This window comes from Equus przewalskii, chromosome 17 (assembly GCF_037783145.1).
Source record: "Equus przewalskii isolate Varuska chromosome 17, EquPr2, whole genome shotgun sequence".
Classification (NCBI taxonomy): domain Eukaryota; kingdom Metazoa; phylum Chordata; class Mammalia; order Perissodactyla; family Equidae; genus Equus; species Equus przewalskii.
Window position 1 is genome coordinate 1,877,737 of NC_091847.1, and position 11,352 is coordinate 1,889,088.

An 11,352-nucleotide genomic window follows, 5' to 3' on the forward strand; every position below is an offset into this window, starting at 1 on the left:
ATCAAAATGGTCCTAGACGGTGATGCTGGATTTGACACGTGTTTTCATGCAAACCTGATGCCCTTGGGAACATGGTCTCTGATTAAGGGAAGGCTGTTCTGCCAGCCCAGGCAGGGGTCCCAGGGATGCTCAGCAGTTAACTCCCAAACTCCTTTCTTGGCCAAATCTTGTGATGTGATGTCCTGCTTTGTGGTTAGCAGCCCTCCCTTTCACCCATTCTTAGAGACTTAAACTTGCGAAGTCTTTCTTCGAGCCTTGTGGATAACTACATGTCCTTCCGAATCAACCTGACATACCTAGAACATCCATAACACACCCTCAGCATTAAATCTGTGCCCTCACCCCAGCTCCAGTGCAGGATCCTTCTCCTGCCCTCTCTTTAGTGGCCCAAAGACAAGATATCAGATCTTTTCTCCGCAAAGACCTCAGAATTCGGTCGGGGGAAAGCAAATGCACGTAAGAGGCCAGGGAAGGAGGCAACTGACGGGGAGTCCACCCATGGTACATCCTTACAACGCTCTGTGAGGTGGGAATCATCAAGCCCTATTTCAAAGAAGAGGAGGTTTAGTCCATTAGCTACTGTGGAGGTAAGGACAGAGCCGTGGTTTAAATGCTGGCTTTGAACGTCTGCTCCTCCCTCATCAGCTCCCACTGCTACAACAGGGGACTCCACACAGGGGCAGGCAGAGGGAAAGGACAACCCAGTACAGAGGAGGGCGGGTGGGGACTAGAATTCAGTCTGTAGCCCCAAAGAATAAGAAGCGTGCCTCGTCTGCCCACCAAATTCCCTGGGGCAAATGGCCTCCGAGGTTCCAACCTCAGGGACAACAGCAGCCTGACCTCTGCTGACAGCTGCCTATTGCCCATCACATCACAGGGGGTGCTTCCTAAGTCAGGGGGGTGCATTCATGTTGGCCCAAGACAGTTGGTCCAGCATAATGGCACCTTCTCTCATGCTCAAAAGTGTCCTGGTTTTGGATGCTAAATCAGAGGTTTATCCTGCTTAAAGGGAAAGTGGCCAGCAGTCAACCTTCCTGCTTTGCCAGACCTACCTCCCTGCTAGTGGTCTTGCCTCCTGCTGGCTGGAGCTCCTTCTCTCCAGGACACACATGTCCACACCTTGTCTGTGTCGGCACCAGAAGCAATAGTACCTAGTCTACCTTGGCCTTAAGACACACAGCTTGTGTTCCAATGGGTCATATTTCTCACTCTCCCTAAAGCAACCCACTCATCACCTGACTAGGTGTCCTCAGAGGCCCTTATCCTCAATGCTTTTCCATCTCCCACCACACTTGCCATTGCTGAGGTTGGGGCTCCCTCCTGTGAACTCAGAGCCTTCCCTTCATGGACTCACCCCTGTTAAGTGTGATACATCTATAGAGGGACCAGAACTGCTTCATTCATCACAGTGTCCCCAAAATCTCCCCCAGAGTCTGAAGCATGGAAAGAGAATAGCAAAGGTTTGAGTAGACGAGTGAATGAACATCTCCTGTGTCTTCTGTCCTTTGGGGTGCTGGAGCTATTTCTCTCTGCTTTTTGTTCTCAGAAACCACACAAGTGCCTAAGAGAGAGTGTGCAGCCAGCAAACACCTGCCGAATTGGCTGACACTGAACCTGGAAAATGGCATTCCACCAAGACCTGAGCCAGGAACGCATGCTCTGCTGTTTGCATCTCAAGCCCACCTGTAGGCAGAAACTTCTTCCTTCAGCCAGAACCGGCCTGATCTAGCATCAGCCGTAAGAAAACTAGGTCTTCAAGGTTTTCTCCACTAGTTGGGAGCTGTGCAACTTGGGGAAAATGACTTAAACTTTCTAGACCGCAACTGTAAAATGACTTGATTTACTCTAAGATGACTTACAGAATCACGTCATTTCCCTCCTCCACCCCAAATCTTCCACAGCTTCCTGTAGTTCACAAGATAGCTTGGCACAAAGGGCCAAGTGCAGGAATCCACAGGTCCTGACTTTTCCACGCTTGCGCTCAGCTCCCACGACCTCCTCCGAGGCCTCTTCTCCTCCACACCTGAAGCAAGCTCCCTTCATCCTTACAGGCTCGTCTTGCACGCCACCATCCTCCGCTGATGTGAACTTCTGCCTCTGGAACCGCATGCTCTTCACACCTGCACAGCTGCTCCTGACCAGCCACTCCCCCCACACCACCAGCACCGCATTTCTCCATTTGTAGGCCCTTTGGGGAGACTGCCCTGGGGCCATGTTCAGGTTTACAGGCTCCACAGTGACAGAGGGTCCTGGGCATTACAGGCCATCAATGAGTCCTCCTGACTGGAACCTCCCGTGAGTTCCTTGTGCCCTGGTTCCAGCTCCTCCCTCCAGCCTCATGGTCAAGAAGAACAAGCAGCAGCAGCCAGGGCCTCAGAGCCTCCAGCCCACCTGCTGCACACGGAGAAGGGGCAGGACTGGCTGCATCACACACCGGTCCCCGGCAGGGCTGGCCACGCCAGGGCCCCCACTCTCCAACCTCTTTCTACTTTACAATAGGGCATTTTTTTCTCTGTAAAACATAGAAAATTATTGATCTTAGCCCTCCTGATAATTATTTTTGTCATGGCTTCCCTGAGACATCACTTTTTTTCCTTTTTTGACTTCTAGCTCAATTTCATAAAGGGATTATTTGTTAAGAAAGAATAAACACTGCACAGCAGCACCACGATCTGCAACAAGCAGAGTCACGCCGACCAGCACCAGCTTCCTCGAGCAATAGCCATCCAACACTCCCAGGAAAGGACGACACGACAAAGGTAGGCTGTGTCACCAGGCCCCTGATAGCGTACCCAGAGCGCTGTCCCCTGCGGGCAGGAGGGAGAGAGGGCCACATACTCAGCATCTACCGTGTGCAGAGAGCACGCTTCACTTTCCATAGTGAACCTGAGGCTCAGAGAGGGTCGGGAACTCCCCAAGGTCACCTGAGGGGTGAGCACAGACCCAGAAGCCTGTGTGTCCTCCGTGGTGTTCAGGGTCAGTGGGTCACAGGGATGGGAGCTCAGCTGCCACAAGGGCCTCCACTCTGAGTGTCCCAGGCTCCTGCTGCATGGGCCAGGTCATAGCTGAGCAGCGGCCCTGAAATGAGATGCAGAAGACGGCTTGAGTCAAAGACATCAAGGCCAGGGCAGGCTTAGTGCTCCACCCTCCCTGCAAGCAGCAGGATGTCTCTGAAACAGGTCTTAGAAAGGAGGCCTCCTGGAGGGAGGGAGATGAAGGCACAGAGGAGCCTCCGGTGGCTGGCAAAGTCAGTCTCTTGAATTGAACCTACATTGTCACGTTCTTCCCACCCCTAGGAGGGCAGTGAAGAAAGCGCTGCCAAGCGTTCTAGGCTGGGAAGGAAATATTCAAAACTTAGTGATTTCTCTATAATTCCTGAGAAGGAATCAGCCCATTGACCCAGGGACGTAGGTACGTTCACCCCAGACTGCAGGCAGAAGACATGCCAGGCTGACACAGCCCACACAGGGCAGGGCCAACATGGCCCAGGTCATCTAGGCCTCCCCTGGCCTAGGGCCTGCCTCAAGCCCCTCCTGGGATGCTGTTACTGACACAGGTGGACACGTGCCTGCTCCCCAGGCCCCACACTCCCCAGCTTGCCTCAGCCTCCCTGGGCTCCTGTCTTTGCATTTCTGATTTGTCCCTGAGCACTACTGGGCATCCGCTTACCCACACCGCTGTGGAGAAGGACTTGAGCTCCCCCAGGAGCAGCGAAGGATGGCAGGAAAGGGGGAGGCATCGGAGTGGGCCCTGGTTCACAGGGGTGCAGGGCCCTTCTTTTCTCTTTTCCTTTTCCTAGTCACCCTCCTCACCCTTGTCCAAGGCCAAACCTCCCAGGTAAGAACTGCCTAGTTCTCAACAAATTCCAGGACCTCTTGCAGACAGAGCAAATCAGAATTTCCAGTTGAGTGCCCCAGCGTCTTAACAAGGCTTCCAGGTGATTCTCAAGCTCAGGCAGCTGGCTCACCTCCCAAATGCTGGCTGGGCTGCGCCTCTGTGTGTGGGAGCAGCTGTGGGTTCAGTCATTGCATTCCAGTGTGGCTGGGGCTCTCCTGCCTTCCTCTTCAGTTGGGGCATCGGGGGCTGGGAGTGGCTTCCATGCGGGATGGTCTCTGCCCATGGTCTCTCTCCCTTTTCCTCAAGGACACCATCTGGTGCTGGGGCCAGGCCGGGCCTCTTCACAGGCCAGCTTAGTGCCTGACTGTGCATGTAGCTCCTTTCCTCACCTCAGGGTGAGATTTGGGTTCGGCAGGTGTGTGGGCGTTGGGTGTGCTGTTGGGGGTCACTGACAGAGCAGGTCTGACAGCCTTTTTTGGCCTGAAGCTATTTAGGCCTAACCAGCTTAGGAAAGATGGCTTTCTCCACATACTGTGCCCCTCCCCGCTGACTGGGTTGTCAAAGCTCCAGGTAGCCCTCAAGGGTTCCTGGCCTCTCCCTGGTCACTATTCCTCACTGTGCCTTTATGGCTCTGGGGAAAGAAGCAGGGTCTGGGTTGGATGTCTGACCCTCCTGGGCCCCTTAGCAAACAGCGTGCTGGCACCATCTGTCCCTCCAAGGCCCTGGGAGGACGAAATGAGTGCACACATCTCAAGCCCCAGGATACACAGGCACTACTTAAATGACGGTTCCTGAGCTGCGCTGGAGGGGAGGAAGCATATATTTCCCATAAACAGACTCCTAAGCAGTGTTTTTTGTTTTTTCTGTTTTCTTTCCTGCCAGTGATGCTCAAACTGTAAAGTACCTGGTGAGCTTGTGAAAAATGCAGATTCCTATTTCCACCTACAGATATCCTGAATGTTTAGTATGAGCTAGACCCCAGGAACATGCAATTTAACAAGTGCTGCAGGTGATCTGGAAGCATTCTTAGGGAAGGGTGGCCTTCAGGGAGGCCAGAGTGGGCAGGCGAGGCCACAGATGCTCCAGACAGGCCTGGAGGTGGGAGCTGGGCTGAAGCCCAAGCAAAGGGGGCCCTGCATGGAGGGATCAGGGGTCACAATCAAGGCTCTTAGCAAGCCCAGTATTAAAGTTCCTTTTAAAGCACCAAGCAGCGTTAGCAGCCGGACAGCTTGGGATTAGGGGAAGCCGGTGCTGGGGGACGTGTCCAAGCTTTTGCTGAGGAGCGAGCTAGCCCCTGGCCCCTGGCAGTGTGCCTGCTGCAGAGCAGAGGCTCCCTCAAAGTGGATGCACTTGACGACTTCCCCAGCACCAGCCTGACACAGCCCAGGTACTCCAAATATATCTGTTGGTGGAAGAAAGGACAGAAGGAAATAAGAAAATTTTAAGTGTCCCAACTTAGGCACCAGATATTGCAAATCATTTTATAATTGCCTTCTCCTTCAAAGTGTCTTAGTCCCTGCTGCTCCCCAGCTCGGAGACCTTCACAGCCACAGACCCAGCATGATGGTGGGGAGAAGGCAGCTGGGTCAGGCTGAGGAGCTGGGTGAGGCTGGGGAGGGGAGAAATGCCAGGTGCGAGGCCCTCATGGACTCATCCCCTGCACACCCAGAAGGCCTTCAGACAAGAGGATCAAATGGGACCACGTGTGTGAAAGCATTTTCAAAATTGCCTTATCCTTTATATGTGCAATGAGGCATTCAACTGTTTAATGACCAAAATATTTTTTTTAAATAAAATAAAACTTCAGAAACATTAAAAAGCCATTTAGTAGAATGGTTAAACTGGAAAGGATTATAGCTGAATAACTAAATGCAACCATTGCCCCAAAGACATTCCCTAATTGCGCCCAAATACCACTGAGAAGTGCCCCCTAGCGAGTCTATGTGCCTGCACTGTGGGTAATACTATATGAGAGGAAGACGGAAAGGGCCTCGATGACGCTGTGATAAAGCCACCCAATTAAATGCACCAAACCAGCATCCAGGAAAACTGGAATTCTCTGGTAACATAACCTCACTCATAACATAATTTCCCATTACAAAAGTTTAGCCAAATAGATTCTAGTTAAACCACGAAATTAACATCTTTTCCAATATCGAACATGTTTCATTACAAGAAAAATCATCCTGTCTGTTCCTACAGTATGTGTACTTAAGTTTATAACCTCATCAGTAAAGCTCCATATTTTGTCACTCAGGGATTTGTTGAAATTTAATAAATCTCTTTGCTGCTAAAATGTGAGTGAACACTGATCGGGATGAGCTGGGCTGGTGTGCCAATCGGGGGAGAGTTCGTAAGTGAGGCACTTGAGGGAGCTGAAACAGCCAAGGGCTGCCTCTAGGAAGCCAGCGGGCTCCTGGACGGCACCAGGCAGATTTAATCAATGGCTTCGAGGTGCGTCCTGAAATGAAGTGTCATCAATGACCCTGCCTCACAGGAAGGGCACTCTGATTTTCCTCACATATCCATTTGTTGAGGTGGAGAGAAAGCAAAGAGGAATGCTCAGTGCAGGTCAAAAGGTCTAAAGATGGGTGCAGGAGGGCATTGTCTGGAAGGCGCCATCTCAAGGGCCTGTGAGTCTACCCCTTAGCCCACCACTTTTCTCTCTTTCTTTCCAGCTTTATTGAGCTATAATTCACATATCATAAAATTCACCTAGTTAAGTGTACAATTCAATGGTTTTTAGTGTATACCCACAGAGGTGTGCAACCTCAACACAATTTATTTGAGACATTTTCATGGTCCCCAAAAGGAAACCCAACACCCATTAGCAGTCATTTTCAAATCTCCCCATCCCTAGGCAAATACCAATCTACATTCTGTCTCTACAGATTTGTCTGGTTTGGACATTTCACATAAATGAAATCATACAGTGTGTGGTCCTTTGTGACTGGCTTCTCCACTGAGCACAATGTTTTCAAGGTTCATCCATGCCGTAGCATGTGTCAGAACTTCATTCTTTTTTATTACTAAATACTATTCCGTTATACAGATATACCACATTTTACTTATCCATTCATCAGTTGGTGGACATTTGGGTTGTTTCCACTTTCTGGCTATTATGAATAATGGTATTATGAAAATCATGTACAAGATTTTCGTGTATGTATAGACAAATGTTTTTATTTCTCTTGGGTATAGAGTAGACCCAGCAGTGGAATTGCTGGTCATTTGGTAATTTATGTGTAACTTTTTGAGGAACTGACAAACTGTCTTCCACAGCAGCTACAGTGTTTTACATGCCCACCAGGAACGTCTGAGGGCTCCCATCTCTCCACATCCCTCACCAACACTTATTTTCCATTTTTTTGATTACGGCCATCCTGGTGGGTGTGAAGCAATATGTTATTGTGGTTTTGACTTGCATTTCCTTAATGACCTTAATGTTGAACATCTTTTCATGTGCTTGCTGGCCATTTGTATACCTTTTTTGGAGAAAAGTCTATCCAAGTCCTTTTCCCACTTTTCAGTTGAGTTACTTACCTTTTTATTGTTGAGTTGTAAGAGTTTGTTTTATATTCTGGATGGTAAATTTTTATCAGATATATGATACACAAATATTGTCCCCCATTCTGTATGTTTTTTCACTTTCTTGATAATGTCCTTTAATACAAAAAAGTTTCTAATTTTGATGAAGTCTAGTTTATCTATTTTCTTTCTTTGTTGCTCATGCTTTTGGAGTCAAATCTAAGAACCCATTGCTTAACCCAAAGTCATAAAGAGTTATTCCTTTATGACTTCTTGAAGAGTTTTATAGTTTTAGCTCCTATATTCAGTTCCATCAGTTAATTTTTAAGGTGTGAGGAAGGGCTTCAGCTTTCAGCATTTGCAACTAGATACACAATTGTCCTGGTACCATTCGTTTAAAAGACTACTATTTCTCCCACTGAATTATTGGTACCCTTGTCAAAAATCTATTGACGATAAATGTAAGGGTTTAATTTCTGGACCCTTAACACACTTTGTTGATCTTTGTGTTTATCCTTATGCCACACACACTGTCTTTATTACTGTAGCTTTGTAGTAAGTTTTAAAATCGGGATGTGTGTGTCCTCCTTGTGTTCTTTTTCAATTTTGTTTTTCCTGTTCTGTGTCTCTTATAGTTTTGTATAAATTTTGGAATCAGTTTATAGATTTTGTAAAAAACATAATTCCAACTGGGATTTTGACAGGGATTAAACTGCATCTGTAGGTCAGTTTAGGCAGTATTGGCATCCAAACAATATGACGTGTTCGATCCTTGAGCAAGGGGTGTCTTTCTATTTCTTCAGATCTTTCATTTCTTTCAACAGTGTTTTGTAGTTTTCAACATACAAGTCTTTCACTTCTTTCGTTTAATTTATCCCTAAGTATTTTATTCTTTTTGATGCTGTGGTAAATGAAATTGTATTCTTAATCTCATTTTTGGATTATTCATTGCTAGTGTATAGAAATGCTATTGATTTTGACGTATTGATCTTGTATCATGCAAGTTTTCTGAATTTCTTTATTGATTCTATGAGATTTTTAGTGGAATCTTTAGGATTTTCTAATATAAGAAAATAAAGGATTCTTTACATAAGATCATGTTTTATGTGAGTAGAAATCATTTTACTTCTTCTCTTCCAATCTGGATGGCCTTTATTTCTCTTTTCACACCCACACCGACTCCCACTATACATTGGAAACTGCAGGAGAGCATTTTCCTTCTGCAACATCCTACCAGCACTCTCTACTAATAAGCTTAACATTGATATCACCGCAGAGGAGAAATGCTTAGTGAAATTCCATTGTTTATCACAGAACATATATTGAAGGGTGCATTCAGAGCTAAGAGGCAATAAATTGATAACTGACACACCACCACAAGTAAAATCCACAACTCTTCCTCTGGGTGGTGGGGGATTAAAGGAATATTTAGATTTGAAGAACAGATACACTCATTTTACGTACTATAATTTTTAATTTTCACAATCCTGGAAAGATAGGTATGCATACTCCCATTTTATGTTTGTGGAAATGAAAGCACAGAAATATTACAATTATTACTCCAGAGTCATACACATCTAGCAGGAGTGACATCTCTTGTTGCGTCAGGACCCCACTGAGTGCTAAGTGTGTGTTTTGGCCATTGTATGACACTGTCTTCAGCTGATATTTGTTACAAAGACTATTTTGGGGGACTTCTAATCTAGTAGAGGAAAAAGTAGAAATGCCTCCCCAAAACCTGACACCAAAGGGATGAGAACAAGCGATGTTTTCAATGCTAACGTCAAACAAGAAGTCCAGTGACCAATGTGACAAATAAAAACAATTCACAGACTGTGCTGAGAGTCATTGCGTTTTACCGTGAGGACGGGTGGAATATAACTTAGACGGCTTTCTATGTGTCATACTGAATTTCTCATTTTGGGCCAAATTTATTAGGGCTGCTAGCAAAAACAGATGGAAAGCTCTACACTCTTTTCTGCTACAGTGAGAAAATATAAAAGTATGATATCACATAAAATAACGGATGCCCAACCTAATAAGAAGTATAACCTGCTCATAGAGAAGCATAACTCCCCAAGAGTCTCTTTGAATTTTCTGATTTCTAGTGTTGTAGAACTGCAAGAAGACTTGCTCTTCTGCTCCAGTCTGGAGGAGGGCTTCAGAGAAGTGGAACTAAAAGCCAGAACGACGTGTTGGTTGAGGTATTTACTGGCAATGACAGATCACATGTCAGGTTCCAGTGGGTCAGAACTGAAATGATAGCACTACCTCCTTACAGATTGTCTTTTCCTTGGCAAGTAAATAGTTCCATCCATCTGACAAATATTCACTGAGCAGGTAACATGTCCAAAGCATTGCAAGAAAGACTGAGGGACTCAATTTAATCAGAAGTCTTCAGCTCAAGGGCACCAATTAGAAGTCTCCTATAAAGTAGGCAGATGGTAAATGGTTTATGCAAGCCCGGGGAAGGAAAGACTTGATCATGCAGATGCTCCCACTTGGTTACTGTTTCCAAAGAGAAATGTAAGTAAGCTCAGGACTGAAAATCATGCATCTGTAGAATGGGTATAACCCATGCCCTGGGCAGCTGCCAGGAAGCTGATAGACTAGACTACTTAAAGAATCCAGTGCATGGTTGGGAACCAACAAGGGTCCTTTTCGCCCTTCCAGATCCCACAACTGGAAAATCCCAGAATAGTTCATCCTCAGTTGAAATTTTAAACACATTTATTACAAGCACTATAAGCACGGTGGGTTGTCTCACCTCAGCTCTCCCAGGATCATTGTCCTCAGGAAATCCCAGGCCAGTGCATCAGGAGCTGTGACTGCAGCCTGGGTGCCTGAGGCAACGTGCTAACTGACTCACCCAGAGGACCCCAGCCCTGGGCAAACAGAGACCCAGCCTCACTCCTAACGTACAACTCCAACCTTGGGTGCCAATTACCGTTCTTAAAGGAGTACTACAGGAAATGATTAACATGAACTGGAGAAATTCTTCATTGCATACATGTTCTCAATCACAAAGAAATTAAATAAGGTAATTCCTAGGTAACATTAAATAGTATCTCATAGTTGTATTCTCAACGCAAAGACAGGAGGCTGCTGCTAACCATTGCTCCCTAGAGCCCAAGAACTGTAGGAGCAGGTTTTAGATGAATCACCCATCTAATTTAACCTTCACAACAACCTACCAGAAAGGTATCGTTATCTCCTTTTTCTGACAGACAGAGGGGAATGGGAGGTACTGAGTCTCGTAGAAGCAGGTGATAACCTTTTAAACCGCAAAGTTGAGACTGAAACCAGCTCTTACTGATTACAAAGTCTGTCTTCCCTATTTTTGCTGCCAACCTCTGTCAACAGCAACATTGTACTTTCTGGCAGGAACCTGACAGGCATCATTGTGTCCTTCATAACTCAGCCATAACCCAATTAAGAATCCTTTACCTTAGTTACCTTAATTAGGCTAAAGACATCATCTTCACATGCTGATCAGCCTCCGGGCCACAGTGCCTGCTCTGTGAACACCATCTGTAGCCTCAGCAAGGGGGCTGTGTGTGAGGTGAAAAGGGGGCTGAGTCTAGAAGGACAAAGCCTGGCCTGTGGGACTGGCTCTGCCGCTTACTGGGGCCTCGTGCGAGGCACTCAGCTTCTCAGAGCTTTGTAATACTCCCAACCTTCCCACCTCACAAGGCCTCTGGCAGGATGTGTCACACTTTGTAAATGGAAAATCTTTCGGAATAAGGGCTCCTCAGAGGAAGCGGCAAGTATCATCTGAGCCCGATGGCACAAGCACAGTCTTACCACATAGTAGGTAACACCCACTAAATTAAACCAAAGAACTAACAGATAGAGGGGTCTTTTTAAGTTAACATACAATAAAACAGACTTTTATTGTTGCATGATTTTGTGAAGTTTAGCATGTATAGAGATTCATATAAACATGATAATCAGGATACAGAACAGTGCCAACACCCCAAAAATACC